This window comes from Papio anubis, chromosome 4 (assembly GCF_008728515.1).
Source record: "Papio anubis isolate 15944 chromosome 4, Panubis1.0, whole genome shotgun sequence".
NCBI lineage: Eukaryota > Metazoa > Chordata > Mammalia > Primates > Cercopithecidae > Papio > Papio anubis.
Window position 1 is genome coordinate 122,811,133 of NC_044979.1, and position 19,167 is coordinate 122,830,299.

The window sequence follows — 19,167 nt, forward strand, 5'->3', positions numbered from 1 at the left end:
GGGTGTTAAAGTCTCCCATTATTATTGTATGGGAGTCTAAGTCTCTCTTTGTAAGTCTCAAGCACTGTTTTAATCTGGGTGCTCCTGCATTTTCGTATTGGTATATTTAGGATAGTTAGCTCTTCCTGGTTGAATTGATCCCTTTACCATTGCGTAATGGCCTCTTTGTCTCTCTTTGATCTTTGATGGTTTAAAGTCTGTTTTATCAGAGACTAGGATTGCAAGCCTTGCTTTCTTTTTTTTGTTCTCCATTTGCTTGGTAGGATCTTCCTCCATCCCTTTTATTTTGAGCCTATGTGTGTCTCTTTTGCACGTGAGATGGAATTCTTGGAATAGAGCAAACTGATGGGTCTTGATGATTTATCCAATTTTGCTAGTCTGTGTCTTTAATTGGACCATTTAGTCCATTTACATTTAAGGTTAATATTGTTATGTGTGAACTTGATCCTGTCATTGTGATATTAGCTGCTTATTTTGCTCGTTAGTTGATGTAGATTTTTTCCTAGCATCAATGGTCTTTACATTTTGGTATGTTTTTGCAATGGCTGGTACCGGTTGTTCCTTTCCATGTTTAGTGCTTTCTTCAGGGTCTCTTGTAGGGCAGGCGTGGTGGTGACAAAATCTCTAAGCATTTGCTTGTCTGTAAAGGATTTTATGTCTCCTTCACTTATGAATCTTAGTTTGGCTGGATATGAAATTCTGGGTTGAAAATTCTTTTCTTTAAAAATGTTGAATATTGGCCCCCACTTTCTTCTGGTTTGGAGAGTTTCTGCCAAGAGATCTGCTGTTAGTCTGATGGGCTTCCTTTTGTGGGTAACCCCACCTTTCTCTCTGGCTGCCCTTAACATTTTTTCCTTCATTTCAACTTTGGTGAATCTGACAATTATGTGTCTTGGAGTTGCTATTCTCAAGGAGTATCTTTGTGGCATTCTCTGTATTTCCTGAATTTGAATGTTGGACTGTCTTACTAGGTTGGGGAAGTTCTCCTGGATGATATCCTGAAGAGTGTTTTCCAACTTAGTTCCATTTTCCCCCTCACTTTCAGGCACACCAATCAGATGTAGATTTGGTCTTTTCACATAATCCCATATTTCTTGGAGGCAGAGCAAGACGGCTGAATAGGAGCAGCTCCAGCCTCCAGCTCCCAGCATGAGCTACACAGAGGATGGGTGATTTCTGCAGTTTCAACTGAGGTACTTGTTTCATCTCACTGGGGAGTGCCAGACAATCGGTGCTGGTCAGCTGGTGCAGCCCGACCAGTGAGAGCTGAAGCAGGGCGAGGCATTGCCTCACCTGGGAAGTTCAAGGGGGAAGGGAATCCCTTTTCCTAGCCAAGGGAAACTGAGACACACAACACCTGGAAAATCCCACTCTAATACTGCGCTTTACCAAGGGTCTTAACAAATGGTACACCAGGAGATTATATCCCACACCTGGACAGGAGGGTCCCATGCCCACAGAGCCTCCCTCATTGCTAGCACAGCAGTCTGAGATCTAACTGCAAGGCAGCTGCCAGGCTTGGGGAGGGGTGCCCACCATTGCTGAGGCTTAAGTAGGTAAACAAAGCTGCCGGGAAGCTCGAACTGGGTGGAGCCCACCACAGCTCAAGGAGGCCCGCCTGCCTCTGTATACTCCACCTTTGGAGACAGGGCATAGCTAAACAAAAAGAAGCAGAGACCTCTGCAGATGTAAATGTCCCTGTCTGACAGCTTTGAAGAGAGCAGTGGTTCTCCCTGCATGGAAGTTGAGATCTGAGAATGGACAGACTGCCTGCTCAAGTGGGTCCCTGACCCCTGAGTCGTCTAACTGGGAGACATCTCCTACTAGGTGCAGACTGACACCTCACACTTCACACGGTGGGGTACGCCCCTGAGACGAAGCTTCCAGAGTGAGAATCAGACAGCATAAGTCACTGTTCAGCAATATTCTGTCTTCTGCAACCTCTGCTGCTGATTCCCAGGCAAACAGGGTCTGGAGTGGACCTCAAGCAAACTCCAAAAGACCTACAGCTGAGGGTCCTGACTGTTAGAAGGAAAACTAACAAACAGAAAGGACACCCACGCCAAAACCGCATCAGTTTGTCACCATCATCAAAGACCAAAAGCAGATAAAACCACAAAGATGGGAAAAAAGCAGGGCAGAAAAGCTGGAAATTCAAAAAATCAGAGCACATCTCCCCCTCCAAAGGAACACAGCTCATCACCAGCAACGGATCAAAGCTGGATGGAGAATGACTTTGACGAGTTGAAGAAGAAGGCTTCAGTCGATCAAACTTCTCAGAGCTAAAGGAGGAACTACGTAACCAGTGCAAAGAAACTAAAAATCTTGAAAAAAGAATGGAAGAATGGATAACTAGAATAATCAATGCAGAGAAGACCATAAACGAACTGACAGAGATAAAAACCATGTACAAGAAATACGTGACAAATGCACAAGCTTCAGTAACCAACTCGATCAACTGGAAGAAAGAGTATCAATGACTGAAGATCAAATGAATGAAATGAAGTGAGAAGTCTAGAGAAAAAAGAGGAAAAAGAAATGAACATAATTATAATTATTAAATAAGTTTACCTGAATTTAACACTTCTTTTGTCATGATGTATACTGTTCAGTATGCTGTTTAGAGATAACTAATATCTGATATTTTTAATGTGATAGCTTTTTCTTCTACACACAGGAATTGGTGATGCAAATCCTTTTCCGGTTTTAATCTTAACCAATCTCTTTTTTGTTCATTGCCTTTAAAAAAGAAATATAATTTTCAAGTAGTCAGAGTACATACTGTAAGCATGTATCTCTTAAAATTTTTACATATATTTCTAGAACCATCACTGAGATTATAATATAGAACATTTTTATCTCTCCAGAATAGTTTGCCCTGTGCTTTTCCAGCCAATGGTACCTCAGCCAGAATAGTATAACCCTGTATTTACTTTTAATGCCTTTGAGATCCATCCCTGTTGTTAAATTTATCAGTAGTTTGTTCTTTTAAAATTATTCTTTAGTATTGCATTGTAAAAACAATAGACCTTTAGGTATTCTATTGTTGACAGATATTTCAGTAGTTCCCCACAGTGTTTGTTGTAAAGAATGTGCTTTCACCAGTCATTTTGTAAACATATTTACGAAGTAAGTAGAAAATATTTTAAACACAATGGTAATGAAATTAAGACAGCCTAAAAATTGAGTGTTCCATCTAAACTATGCTGAGAGTTAATGTATAGCCTTAAATGCAAATATAAAAAAATCAAAGCCTAAAAGTAAGTAATCTAAATACCCAAAGACACAGAAATCAACAATCAGGGCATTAAATCTACAAGAAGTGGTATTAATAGGGTTGCCAAATAAAATACAGGCTACTCTGGTCCAACTGAATATCAGATAAACATATATATTAGTGTAAGCAAGTGTCAAATATTGGAAGGGAATATACTGACACTAAAAAAAAAAAAAATGGCATATCTGAATTCATATTTACCTGAGCATCCTGTTTTCCTTTTTTCCCCTGTCTTACATTCCTAAGTGGAAAACTGGTCACCTTGGTAAGAGTAATAATAATGAAATGAGAAACAAGTCTATAGTATAGGCATCAATAAAGATAAAAATTTGTTCTTTGAAAACACTAATAAAATTTATAACACCTTGACAATATCAGAGACAGCACACACAAAAGTACACAATATAAGACATAAGAAAACAGAACATCACTATAGATATTAATGACATAGAAATTATAAGGGAATACTATGGTCTACTTTATGCCCATAAATTCAAAATCTTAGCTATAATACAAAATTGCTAGAAAAATTATAATAAAAAACAAAAAATATAAATGAAAAATTTGTATTTCTTTCTTTAACATAAAACATTAAAATTCAAACCATAATTAAATAAGTTACTCAAAATGTAAAGCACACATGAATCTTATGAAACATTTACAACAGAAATAACACAAATCTTAGGCAAACCCTTTCATAAACTAGAAAAAAAAAAGACACTCTAATTTATTTTCTGAGGAAAAAGAGACCTTGATACCAAAATCAGACATGAATACAAGAAAGAAAATTTCCATTTCTGACTCTTTTATGGACTTGCATGAAAACATAAAAAAAACCAAAAAGAATTAATATATCAATGAAAGGAATATGAAAAGAATACTGCCTTATAATCAAGTTCATTTTACTTTAGGGATTCTAGTTTAGCTGTAGGACATTAGTATAACAAAACAAAGGGAAACAGGTGATATAACTTTTTTTTTTTTTTGGACAAGGTCTCACTCTGTTGCCCAGGCTGGAGTACAATGGCATCATCTCGGCTCACTGTAACCTCCACCTCCTGGGTTCAAGCGATTCTCCTGCCTCAGCCTCCTGAGTAGCTGGGACTACAGAAGCCTGCCACCATACCCAGCTAATTTTTGTACTTTTAGTAGAGACGGGGTTTCACCATGTTGGCCAGGCTGGTCTCAAACTCCTGACCTCACACTTACGGTCAGGAGGTCTGCCTTCCTTGGCCTCCCAAAGTGCTGGGATTACAGACGTGAGCCATTGCGCCCCACCATAAGTGATACAATTATCTCAATAGGTGTTAATAAAACTTTTGCAAAACTAGGATGGTAGAAAGAAATATTTAACATTCAAAAAAATAAAAGTAAACACGTTATTTTAAAAATTTCAATATATTTCTGTTGTAAGCAAAATAATGTTCCCTACAATTATTGGAAGGTCCTGAAAAATATAATAAAGCACAAAATAGGAGCACAACAGGACTGAAAATGAAACAATGGTATCCTATTACATAGAACGTGTATTTACCTATTGACAAAAGAATTCGTACATGAATTTTAGACAAGTGACTTCATCCAATGTGCTTCCTGATGGGATTGGTTAAAAACTACAAAATATCACTTCATTTTTAGTTTTTCCAAATATGTTTCTGCTGCATCTAATCACAGACAAATCCAGAACATAGGGCATTCTACAGATAAACATGCCTGCATACTTTTCCAATATCAGGGAAAAGAAAAAAAAGGAGCTAGAGTTACCCATTTTAGACTTTTAAAAAAGCATAAAAAAAACATGGAAACCCAATGAAATGAATGAACCAATGTTGAGTGTTGACTAAAAAAAGACAGTCCTAAAACATTTTTGGAACACATGAAGCTATATTAGGTGATGTAATTAATGCTAACATACTTAGGTGTAAAAGTCATCACATGGCTAAATAGGAGGAGATACTTGTTCTTAACAGCTTTTTGAGAATTCTTTCTAAGCAACTTTGGCAAAAATAATTCTATCTTTCTACCTATCTATCTACTCAGAGAGCAAATATAGCAAAATTTACCTACTGGTAATTTAGGAGAATTGAAATTTTTTCAAACTTTTCTAAGAACAATGTTTTAAGAACTCTAAGAATTTGTATGTGATCATAATAAAAATAACAAAATATAACTCTATATTGGGAAGATAGTAAAATGTTAAAATAATTAAATGTTAAATATTAAATAATATTAAAATAATTAAAATATGATCACATAAAAATTCCTTATGATAGTTATATGGCAATTACGCCATAATGTTATTAAACATGTGTGACTATTTTTTTTCCTGTGTCCTCCATTGACACAACTACCATATTAGTAGATTGACAAAAAACTATCAAGAGTTTTGTGCATAATTTAAACTAGCTCAAAAGATTTGAAATATTAGGGCCAACCTCACAAAAGAAAAAAATTGTATATAACATATATTACATATAAAGTATATTAGATGACATATATAATAAAATATATAATGTTTATTATACACATATCCATTTATGTATATAAGTTATATACATAAAAATCACACACATCTATACAGAAGTACAAAACAACAGAAAATAATATGTTAAACAATGCCATTTATAATAGTTTCAGAAACATCTTTCAAGAAACAGATACATAACACATGGACAAGATTCCACTCAAAACGCTTTAAAAATACATTGATAGAAACTAAATTAAAACCTATATACATATCAAATTTCATTGATTAAAAGGTTCAGTATTATACACCACACCAAAGCAGATATACAGATGGAAAATAAAGGTAGGAAAAGATGTTTCACATCACATATGGCATCAGGGATGTGGAAATTAAAGTAAAAATGAGGTACCACTATGCACCTATTAGAAAGGCCACAATCCAGAACATTGACTGCACCAAGTTCTGATGAGGATGTGGAGCAACAGGAACTTTCATTCAATGGAGGTGGGAATGCAAAATGGCATGACTTCTTTAGAAGATAATTTGGAAATTTCTTATAAAACTAATGTTAACAAAAGACCACAAGGTTTGTAGAGGAAAAATAAAGAAGTGTTTTATTTTCTAATAATAATAACAAATCTGCTGATCAGAGAGATGCTGCTTCCAAAGTAAAACAAGAGTGCACTCTGGAGATAAAGAGGGTGTCTGGCCTTTGTTTTTTTTTTTTTTTTTTTTTGAGACGGGGTCTTCGTCCCAGGCTGGAGTGCAGTGGCGCGAACTCGGCTCACTGCAAGCTCCGCCTCCCGGGTTCACGCCATTCTCCTGCTTCAGCCTCCAGAGTAGCTGGGACTACAGGCGCCTGCCACTACGCCCGGGTAATTTTTTTTTTTTTTTTATTTGTTTTTTTTTTGTCGTTGTTGTTTTCTTTCTTTCTTTCTTTCTTTTTGAGATGGAGTCTCGCTCTGTCGCCCAGGCTGGAGTGCAGTGGCCGGATCTCAGCTCACTGCAAGCTCCACCTCCCAGGTTTATGCCATTCTCCTGCCTCAGCCTCCCGATTAGCTGGGACTACAGGCGCCCGCCACCTCGCCCAGCTAGTTTTTTTGTATTTTTTAGTAGAGACGGGGTTTCACTGTGTTAGCCAGGAGAGTCTTGATCTCCTGACCTCGTGATCCGCCCGCCTCCGCCTCCCAAAGTGCTGGGATTACAGGCTTGAGCCACCGCGCCCAGCCGGGTGTCTGCCTTAAAGAGGGAAAGTTCCCGCTCCAGCTCTCAATCAGGTCTGTATATGCAAATGAATAACTCAAATTCATTCAGTCCTGATTGGTTTGGTATTTTCCAACCCCAAACCAGAAGTCTGTTGGAAGCCTTTCAGGAGGCTAGTGGGAGGAGTTTTCTGCCATGTTATTTCAGCTCCAGACACAGAGTTACAGGAACCATCTTAGCTCAGAGGTGCAAATAGGATATTCCTCTGGAGCTGCTCTCCTGGGAATAATGGAAAAAATTAACTCATTGGCCACAGTGAGTGACCCTGTGATCACTCACTACAGCCAGTGTGTTCATTTTACTTCACACTAAACATATTCTCATCATGCAATTCAGCAATCACACTCCTTGGTATCTACCCAAAGGAGCTGCAAACATTTATCTACACATAAACCTACACAAGATGTTTACAGCAGCTTTACTCATAATTGCCAAATGCTGGAAGCAATCAAGACGTCCTTCAGTAGACAAATGGATAAATAAACTGCGGTACATTCAAATGATAAAATGTTCCTCGGATTTTAAAATAAGTAAGCTATCAAGCCATGAAAAGAAATGGGGGAAACTCAGATCCATGCTATTAAGTTAAGCCAATCTGAAAAGGATACATACTTTAAAATTCCAACTATATGACATTCTGGAAAAGGGAAACTATGGAGACAGTAAAACAATCAGTGGTTGCCAGGGGTCAAGGAAAGGGAGAGATGAGTAAGTGGAGCACAGAAGAGTTTCAGGGCAGTGAAGCTGCTCTGTACAATACTTTAATGGTGGATATATGACCTTATAAGTTTGTCCAAATGTACAGAATGACTACAAGAGTGAAACCCACATAACCATGAACGCTGCATGATAATGATGTGTCGGTGTTGATTCACATCAGTTGCGACGAATGTGCCACTCTGGTGGAGGATGTTGACAATGGGGAAAGTGTGCATATATGGGGTCAGGAGGTATATGGGCAATTTCTGTAACTTGTCTAAATTTTGTTGCAAACCTAAAACTGCTGCTTATAAAGATGTTTGTTCTCCCAAAATTGATTTGTACACACAATGTCATTCTATGAAAAGTCCAGGATTCTCTTTGTATGTGTGGACACTGGAAACCGATTCTAAAATCTATCTGGAAATCGAAAGCACTAAGAATAGTTAAGACATGCATGAAGAATAAAGACAGAAGATTTAATCCCTTGATAGTAAAACTTATTTTAAGCGATGATAATTTACTGTGCTGTTGATTCAAAAATAAACCAATAAAATCAAAGAAAGTCCAGAAATAAATGCCTCCATGTAAGTACTTTATTTAGGACAAACGTGAAAGTGTGGACCAGTGTAACCAATGTTCTTTTCAACAAATTATGGTGGATTTTCACACAACAGAATTACACTGAGTGACTGTAGGAGCTCAAAGAGAAAGGCCCAGGCTGCTGAAGATGCCCCCGGCTCCCGCGGGCCCTCCTTGGACCTGGTTTCTAAGTTGAGGGAGGCTGAGGAGACACCGAGCACGCTGCAGGCCAAATGTGACCAGCACCACGGCATCCTGGTGGAGATGGAGGGGATGCTCAGAGACCTGCAGAAGAGCCTGGAGGAGAAGGACCAGGTGTCCAGGGCCAAAGTAGGCACCACAGAGGAGGTATTCGAGAAGTCACCTGTCAGTGAAACATCTCAAAGATACTGTAGAGAAGCTAAAAGGAGAACTTGAAAGTTCAGACCAGGTGAGGCAGCACAGGTCGCATTTGGAGGCAGAGCTGGAGAAGTACATGGCAGCCCCCAGCTCTGTGCCAGAACTATGCCATGGAAGTGGTGGGGTTGAGGCAACTTCTACTAGAATCTCAATCTCAGCGGGATGCAGCCAAGAACTAAGCCCAGAAACAGAAGGATGTGCTCGTCCTGCTCAGGCAGCAGTTGAGTGAAATTAAGAGCCACGTGGGGGCTGGTGACCTAGCAGGGACCCCAGCTTCCTCCCCAGACTTACCCCCAAACCTCCTAGCCGAGCACGACCCCGTTCAGCTAAAGATGCAGCTGGAGCAGACAGAAGCCAACCCGGAGGACAAGGAGATGCAGCGGCAGAAGCTCACGGTCGAGTTTGAGGCTGCTCAGGCCTCAGTGTGTTGGTTACAAGAAGAGTTGGAAAAGCTCCGCACAGCCTGCCACCTGGAGTCTTCAGAAATGGAGGAGGCCGTGCAGCTGAAGGAGAGATTATAAAAAGGGAAGTAGTTAACGACTGACCTGGGCCGTACCGCCACCAAGCTGCAGGAGCTTCTGAAGATGACCCAGCTGGCAAGGGATGACCAGCTGGCAAGAGGGAAGGACACAGTAAAGAAGCTGTAGGAACAGCTGGAAAAGACAGAGGACAGCAGCAGCTCAAAGGAGGGCACCTCTGTCTGAGTCTCCTCTGTGGAAAAAGAAGTTACTGTCGGACTTACCAAAATGCCGTACACATTTCTTACATATCAGCCAACCAACCTACAGTGTTATCCAGGCCCAACTTTCCGTAGCTCCGAAAGAATTAATTAGAGACTTGAGAGTGTCTTGAAGTCAGAGAAGTAGACCTTCCTGATCCCCCATTTGTAAACAAACCTGTGTCACATTTGATAAACACGATCTTGGGCACAGCCCAAGGCCACCGCTGAGTGACACCAAAGCCCTGGTTGACTCTGACAGTCCCTGCAGGGTGTGTGGGAGGCCAGGAGCTCTGGGGTCTGTCTGTTGATGCAATCATTTTGTCTTTTTACAGTGGAGCGGAGTGGGAGGTGGGCAGGACCGGGAAGCGAGTTCTGGAAGTCTGCGGGACTGACTGGAGGCCACAGCCACTCACCCCTAGACATTGCAAACCAGAACTGACCTGCGACCTCCTGAGTGTTGATGCCATTAAAACCAACGTTGGTGACAGTGGTGGCAGGGGAGTAGGGGGAGCAGAAGGTAGGAATACTGTGTCCAGAATTGGTGGGTTCTTGGTCTCTCTGACTTCAAAAATGAAGCCACAGATGGTCGCGGTGAGTGTTACAGTTCTTAAGGATGGTGTGTCTGGAGTTTGTTCCTTCAGACGTTCAGATGTGTCTGGAACTTCTTCCTTCTAGGGGGTTCATGGTCTCGCTGTCAGGAGTGAAGCCACAGACCTTCGTGGTCAGTGTTACAGTTCTTAACGGCAGCACGTCTGGAGTTGTTCATTCTTCCCGGTGGGTTTGTGGTCTTACTGCCTTCGGGAGTGAAGCTACAGACCTTCTGGCACAGCATTGGGGGTTGCCATGTGCTTCTCCAGCTCTGCATCCAAATGCACGACGTGTGCTGCCTCACCTGGTCTGAACTTTCAAGTTCTCCTTTTACCTTCTCTACGAGACCTTTGAGATGTTTCACTGACAGGTGACTTCTCGAGTACCTCCTCTGTGGCGCCTACTTTGGCCCTGGACACCTGCTCCTTCTCCTCCAGGCTCTTCTGCAGGTCTCTGAGCATCCCCTCCATCTCCACCAGGATGCTGTGGTGCTGGTCACATTTGGCCGGCAGCATGCTCCATGTCTCCTCAGCCTCCCTCAACTTAGAAACCAGGTCCAAGAAGGGCCCGCGGGAGCCGGGGGCATCTTCAGCAGCCTGGGCCTTTCTCTTTGAGCTCCTAAAGTCACTCAGTGTAATTCTGTTTTGCCAAAATTCATCATAATTTATTGAAAAGAACATTGGTTACCATTGGTCCACACTTTCACGTTTGTCCTAAATAGAGTACTTACATGGAGGCGTTTATTTCTGCACTTTCTTTGATTTTATTGGTTTATTTTTGAATCAACAGCACAGTAAATTATCATCGCTTAAAATAAGTTTTACTATCAAGGGATTAAATCTTCTGTCTTTATTCTTCATGCATGTCTTAACTATTCTTAGTCCTTTCGATTTCCAGATAGATTTTAAAATCGGTCAGTGTTACAGCTCTTAAAAGCAGCACGTCTGGAGTTGTTCATTCTTCCTGGTGAGTTTGTGGTCTTGCTGCCTTGCGGAGTGAAGCTGCAGACCTTCATGGTGAGTGTTACAGCCCTTAAAGGCAGGGTGGACCCAAAGAGTGAGCAGCAGCAAAATTTATTGCACAGAGCAAAAGAACAACCATTCCACAGTGTGGAAGGGGACCCAAGCGTGTTGCCACTGCTGGCTAGGACAGCCTGCTTTATTCCCTTATCTGACCCCACCCACATCCTGCTGACTGGTCTATTTTACAGAGAGCTGATTGGTCCATTTTACAGAGAGCTGATTGGTCCACTTTGAGAGAGTGCTGATTGGTGTATTTACAATCCTTGAGCTACACAGAGTCACAGACTGCTAGCTAGCTAGATACAGAGTTAACTAGATACAGAGTACCAATTGCTGTATTTACAAATCTTGAGCTAGACACAGAGTACTGATTGGTGTATTTACAAACCCTGAGCTAGACACAGAGTGCTGATCAGTGCATTTGCAATCCTTGAACTAGACACAGAGTCACAGAGTGCTAGTCCTTCAAGTCTCCACCAGGTTAACTAGATACAGAGTACCAATTGGTGTATTCACAAACCTTGAGCTAGACACAGAGTGCTGATTGGTGTATTTACAAACCCTGAGCTGGACACAGAGTGCTGATTGGTGCATTTATAATCCTTGAGCTACATACAGAGTGCTAGAGGGAAAAGTTCTCCAAGTCCCCACTAGGTTAGCTAGATACAGAGTGCTGATTGGTGCACATACAATCCTCTGGCTAGATATAAAAGCTCTCCAAGTCCTCATCAGGTTCAAGATGTTGGCTTCACCTAGTGGATCCTGCCCGGGGCTGGCAGGCGGAGCTGCCCGCCAGTTCCCAGCCGAGCCTGCACTCCTCAGCCCTTGGGCTGTAGATGAGACTGGGCGTCATGGAACAGAGGGCGGCGCCCCTCTGGGAGGCTCAGATTGCACAGGAGCCCACCACAGCAGGGGAGCTCAGACATGGCGGGCTGTGGTCCCAAGCCCTGCCTGTGGGGAGGCAGCTAAACCCCGCTAGAATTTGAGTGCAGTGCCAGTGGGCCAGCACTGCTGGGGAACCTGGCGCAACCTCTGCAGCTGCTTGCCTGGGTGCTAAGCCCCTTACTGCCCTGGGCAGGTGGCGCCAGGCAGCCGCCCTGTGTGTGGCCCACCAAGCCCAAGCCCATGCCCGTGCCTGTGGGAACTCCCACTGGAACTGGCACTGGCCCGCGAGAGCCACCCGGACTCCCGGTTCCGCCTGCGCCTCTCGCTCCACACCTCCCGGCAAGCAGAGGGAGGTAACTCCAGCCTCAGCCAGCCCAGAGAGGGGCTCCCACAGTGCTGTGGCAGGCTGAAGGGCTCCTCAAGCACCACCAGAGTGGATGCAGAGGCCAAGGAGGCACTGAGAGTGCTAGTACATTGTCACCTCTCAATACAGAAAAATTAAAAAAAAAAAAATGACAGTAGATCCCTTACATAATATTGAACACAAAAATTAATTAAACCTGAATTAGTGGCCAGGTGCGGTGGCTCAAGCCTGTAATCCCAGCACTTTGGGAGGCCGAGAGGGGCGGATCAGGAGGTCAGGAGATTGAGACCTCCCTGGCTAACATGGTGAAACCGTGTCTCTACTAAAAATACAAAAAAAAAAAATTAGCCGAGCATGGTGGCAGGCGCCTGTAGCCCCAGCTACACGGGAGGCTGAGGCAGGAGAATGGCGTGAACCTGGGAGGGCGGGGCTTTCAGTGAGCAGAGATCGGGCCACTGCACTCCAGTCTGGGTGGCAGAGGGAGACTCCATCTCAAAAAACAAAAACAAAGAAACAAAAAAACCTGAATTAGTAATCCAAATGTGAAAAGTAAAACAATAAGAAAGATAATATTGGAGCATACCATCATTAATTGTATTAAGGAGTTTTTAAACAGAGTTAAGCATAACAAAATAACCCACCAACTATAAAGAAAAGGAGTAATAAATAAGATTACATTAAAATTAGAAACTTCTGTTAATCAAACTTCATTTTCTAGAGAGTGAAAAGGAAAATTATGGACTTAAAAAAATGGTGAACATGAAACTAACAAAAAATTACATTCAGAGTTTAGAAATGAGCAAGAAATGTGAACAGAAACTTTGCAAAAATAACATACAAATGGTCAATGCCCAGTATCCTCATGCTTACTAAAACTCTTAAAAATACAAATGAAAACCATAACTTAATGTCACTTTATATGCATCAAAATGTCAAAATGATTGACAGTACCAAATAGGCCAATAATAGGAAGCAACTGAAAGCCCATATATTGCTGGTGACTGTATAAATTGATATAAAATCACTGAGAAAAATCATTTGGCATTATTAATCAAAGTTGACTATAACACAGCAATTTCACTTATTTGTCTACATTTTTTAAAAAAAAACACCATATATGTGTATTTCAAGAGATACATACAGAAATACTCATAGCTCCTTTAGTTCTAATAGTCCCAAGTGAAGATAATCTAAAAGCCATCACCAATAAAATATTTAAATAAGCCGTGGCATATTCATTCAACAAAATTGTATACAGTATTTAAAAGGAACGGATTATTGCTATATGAAATGCCACAAATGAAAGGTACAAACATAATATTAAGCAAAATAAAGTGGACAGAAATGAGTACATGGTGTATGATTTTATTTATGTAGAAATATAAAAGAACAATTATTCATGTGATAGGACTCAGAATGATGCTCACATTGTGGAGGGCCAGGGTAATGATCATCACTGTAAATCTGCAGAAGAGCTGGTATGTTTTATTTCTCTACTAAGACGATAATCACATGTTGTTTTCACTTTGTAATCATTTGTCTGTTTTCAATTTGTACATTATCCTTTATGAACATTTTAGTAGGGGATGAGAGGTCATTTCAAAAAATGCTCTGATACTGCCTGTAATGTCATGCTATGTGTTAAAAACTCAGAACATACACCCAACAACTCTATGAGCTTTCCAAAACAGTTAGTGTTTATTTACCACAAGCACACAGTGGTACAAATTTCTAATAAAAATATGTCTAGATCGCTATTATAAAAATGTATATGTTTTTTAATGAAATCTGCATGCCTTGATTATTTGTTATCTGGGAGTTTCAACAATGAGCCAGTGTTGAAACGGAGGAAGCTGCCTGAAAAATTGATGAAATGATGTAAGATACATGATTTAAAGGGACACCTTAATCACGTTATCAAAACTCAAGAGGTTCTGTCTAGGTCCTGCTGCCTGCCACACAGAAAGCTAATCACTGAGAAGTCGAGTATTGCCAAGGAAGAAGGCTTTAATTGGGTGCTGCAGCCAAGGAGATGGGAGTTCAAGTCTCAAATTCATCTCCTTGACCAACTAAAGCTAGAGGTTTGTGTATCAGGCAAGAAATGTAACAACGTGTAAGGAAATAGAAACTCTGGAGGGGCAAGCAAGCAACCATGGTGAGTGAGGGCTCTGGCATCTGGTGTGGTGATCTGGTTTCAGTTCTTTGATACTTTTTAGGAGAGGCCTGAAGGTCATTTCCTGAGGAAGGAACTCAGATAAAACAAATGTAAGTTTTAAGCTTTAACAGCAGAAGGGTCTCTGCAGGATGTACAGGTTTGTTACATAGGTAAACATGTGCCATGGTGGTCATGGCAGTGGTGGCCTAGCTGGAGTAGCCACTGTCATGATGCTGGCTGCAGTGGAGGATGCGTGCCATGGGCTATGTTCTCCATGGAGCCAGAGGGAGCAGAGAACAGGTGGCAGCTGATCCCCTTTCTGAATTGGTGAGTTGGGAGACCCAGCCTCCCAGATGCAGCAGCAGCTGTCTAGCTGTGGCTGCAACCGGGAATCTCTGCACTCTTGGAGACCCGGGAAGTCCTCCTGTCCCACAGGCTCAGAAGTGCCCGCTCCTGCTGCCTGACCTCTCCCTGCTCCGGTGCCTAGTCTGATTTTGGAGCAAAGTTGAGGCCTAGCACAGGTACCATCATGATCTGGCCAGGCGTGTACACTCTCGGGACAGTGCTGACATGACAGACCCCTGCTCCCTCTGTCCCCCTCCGGACTTTGGGCATTGACAAGCATAGGAGGCAGACTGAGGTGGGACTGAGGTCAGCTTGGCGTGAGCCTGAAGGCACCTCTCAGCACCAAGAGCCTGGGCGCCATGGACAGCAGCTTGATGGCGGCAGAAGGCAAACAGGGTCCTGGGTGAAAAGAGGCAGGTAACCAGTGAAGCCCAAACCTTTAAGGCAGGAATGGCCTGTAGGCAGCCTGGAGGCTGGGCTGTCAGTTCTGCAGACTGAAGTGAGAACTTACGGTGTTTTTTTCTGGGCTCACCTGTGGCCACCCATGGACCAATCAGCATGCACTTGATCCCCTCTGAAGCCCATAAAAATCTGGACTGAGCCAGAATCCTGTAGACAACAGGACAACCTGCTTGCAGATAGGAGCTACCCACTCTGGGTTTCCTCTCTGCTGGGGGTTGTAGAGATGACAGACTGACCTGCCTGCAAATAGGATTTACCTACCCTGGGTCTCCTCTTTGCTGAGGGCTGCAGAAACTTTGAGACCACCTGCCTGCAGAAGGAAGCAAACCGCTGCAGGTCTCCTCATAATTATGCTGCTCAGTGAAGCTCTTCTCTGCCATGTTCACCCTTCAGTTGTCTGTGTACCTCATTCTTCCTGGATGTGGGACAAGAACTCAGGACCAACCAAAGGGCAGGACTAAAGGAGCTGTAACAGAACAGGGCTGAAACATGCCCTCAACACTTGCCACATTGTGGGCGACAAGGAGAGAAGAGTTGCAGCCCTTTCAAGAGCCCAGACCTAGAGGCTCCCTGAGCCAGGGCTTTTGCATTCTCTTTGGGGTTTTACAGTTCCTGATGTCTCCAAGTCTCTGGGAGCCACTGCATTCTCCTCGTCCAGATGTGGGTGCCCACAGCAGATGCTACGTGCAGTACATCTGGTCCACCTGCAGCCTTACATGGAGCTAGCCTGTGTGCCAGCATCTGGAACTGCCTGCCCCACTGCGGCAGCCAGTGTGCCTGGCTTTGTGCAGTGGCGGCACCCCATGCTCAGTTACTCACACACCCCTCACTACTCCGCACATGGCTTATCCTTGGCAGGGGTGAGATCTGGGCCAGTAGTTCAAGCCAAGCACAGCCTGTCAGGCCAAGTAGGTGGAATGGACCCAGGAGGCATAAGCAATACTCAGGCAGAAGGCGCCACTGCCACAGTGGTTTCCAGCTGGTGAAGTGGGGACCTGTGACAGTAGTTTGCTGTACCAATCAACCCATCAGCCAGGTATTAAGCTAAGCATGTATTTGCTATTTTTCTTGATGCTCTTCTTTCCCCTGCCCCCTGACAGGACTCAGTGTGTGATGTTCACCTCCCTGTGTTTTTGTGTTCTCACTGTTCAGCTACCACTTACAAGTGAGAACATGTGGTGTTTGGTTTTTTACTCCTGCATTACTTTGGTGAAGATAATGGCTTCCAGCTCCATCCATCTCACTGCAAAGGACATGATCTCATTCCTTGTTTTGGCTGCATAGTATTCCAGGGAATATATGTACCACAATTTCTTTATCCAGTCCACCATTGATGGGCACCTAGGTTCATTCCATGTCTTTGCTATTGTGTATAGTGCTACAATGAACATATATGTGCTTTTATCTTTATAATAGAAATATTTATATTCCTTTGGGTTTATATCCAGTAATGGGATTGCTGGGTCAAATGGTATTTCTAGTTCTTGATCTTTGAGGAATTGCTACACTGTCTTTCACAATAGTTGAAATAATTTACATTCCCACCAACAATGTAAAAGCATTCATCTATTATTTCTTGACTTTTTAATAATCTCCATTCTGACTAGTGAGAGATGGAATGTTGTTGTGGTTTTGATTTGCATTTCTCTAATGATCAGTGATGTTGAGCTTTTCTTCATGTTTCTTGGACACATCTTGATAAGTGTCTGTTCATGTCCTTTGCCCACTTTTTAATGGGGTTATTTGTTTTTTTCTTGTAAATTTGTTTATGTTCCTTATAGATTTTTGACATTAAACATTTGTCAGATGGATAAATTGCAAATATTTTCTCTCATTCTGTAGGTTGTCTGATCACTCTGATGATAATTTCTTTTGCTGTGGAGAAGCTCTTTAGTTTAATCAGATTCCACTTGTTAATTTTTGCTTTTGTTGCAATTGCTTTTGACATTTTCATCATGAAGTCTTCACCTGTGCCTATGTCCTGAATGGTATTGCCCAGATATTTTATAGGGTTTTTATAGTTTTGGGTTTTACATTTAAGTCTTTATTCCATCTTGAGTTAATTTTTATATAAGGTGTAAGAAAGTAGTCTAGTTTCAATTTTCTGCATATAGCTAGCTGGTTTTCCCAGCACCATTTATTCATAGGAAATCCTTTTCTCATTGCTTATTTTTGTCAGGTTTGTCAAAGATCAGATGGTTGTAGATGCATGGTCTTATTGCTGAGTTATCTATTCTATTCCATTGGTCTGTGTGTCTGTTTTTGTACCAGGCTATTTTGGTTATTGTAGCCTTGTATTATAGTTTGAAGTCAGGTAGTGTAATACCTCTTGAATTTGCTGAAGAGTGTTATGCTTCCAATTATGTGATCAATTTTAGAGTAAATGCCATGTGGAAATGAGAATAATGTATATTCTCTTGTTAGGTGGAAAGTTCTGCAGTTATCTATCAGGTCCACTTGATCCAGAGCTGAATTCAAGTCCTGAATATCTTTGTTAATTTTCTGTCTCAATGATCTGTCTAATTCTTTGACAGTGAGTTGTTAAAATCTCCCACTATTATTGTGTGTGTGAGTCTATGTCTCTTTACAGGTCTCTAAGAATTTGTTTATGAATCTGGGTGTTCCTGTATTTGGTATAAATATACTTAGGATAGTTAGCCCTTCCTGTTGAAATGAACCCTTCATGATTATATAATACCCTTCTTTGTCTTTTTTGATCTCTGTTGGTTTGTAGTCTGTTTTGTCAGAAACTAGGATTGCAGCCACTGTTTTTTTTTTCTATTTTCCATTTGCTTGGTAAAGTTTCCTCTATCTCTTTATTTTTAGCCTGTCTGTGTTTGCACGTGAGATGGCTCTCTTGAATACAGCATACTGACGGGTCTTGAGTCTTTATCCAGTTTGCCATTCTGTGTATTTTAATTGGGGCGTTTAGCTTATTAGCATTTAAAGTTAACATTGTTGTGTGTGAATTTGATCCTGTCATCATGATGCTAGCTGGTTATTTTGCAGATTTGTTGATGTAGTTGATTAATAGTGTCATTGGTCTGTGTACTTCAGTGTGTCTTTGTAGTGTCTGGTAATGGTTTTTCCTTCCCATATTTAGTGATTACTTTGGGAGTTCTTACAAGGAGGCCTGATGATGACAAATTCTCTCTGCATTTGCCTGTCTGAAAAGGATTTTATTTCTGCTTTGCATATGAAGCTTAGTTTGGCTGGATATGAAATTCTGAATTGGAAATTCTTTTCTTTAAGAATGTTGAATATTGGCCCCCAATCTCTCTGGGATGCTAGGATTTCTGCTGAGAGGTTCACTGTTTATCTAATGAACTTCCCTTTGTAGCTGACCTGGCATTTCTCTGTAGCTGCTCTTAGCCTTATTTCCTTCATTTTTACCTTGGAGAATCTGATGACTAGGTGTCATGGGGTTGATCTTCCTTCTCATGGAATATCTGATTGAGATTCTCTGTGTGTTCTGAATTTGAATGTTGACCTGTCTTGCTAGGTTGGAGAAGTTGTCCTGCCTTATATCCTGAAGTGTGTTTTGCAACTTGGTTCCATTCTCACCGTCTCTTTTAGGTACTCCAGTCAGTTACAGGTTTGATCTTTCTATGCGATCTCATAGTTTTCAGAGGTTTTGTTTGTTTCTTTTCTTTCTTTTTAAATCTAATCTTGTCTGCCTGCCTTATTTCAGCGTGATACTGTTCGAACTCTGACATTCTTTCCTCTGTTAGGTCTATTTGGGTATTGATACTTGTGGTTGCATTGTGAAGTTCTTGTGTTTTTTGGCTCCATCAGGTCGTTTATGTTTCACTCTACACTGATGATTCTGGTTACCAGTTCCTGTATTGATTTATCATGGTTCTTAGCTTTTTTGCACTGGGTTAGAACATGCTGCTTTAGCTCAGCGAAGTTTGTTACTACCCACCTTTAGAAGTCTG

At 41.7% G+C, this 19,167-nt stretch overlaps 1 pseudogene; it reads left to right on the forward strand.

Moving 5' to 3' along the window:
- Window positions 1-10,004, forward strand: part of LOC101008587 — a 48,463-nt pseudogene extending 38,459 nt beyond the window's left edge.
- The last annotated feature ends 9,163 nt before the right edge of the window (window positions 10,005-19,167 follow it).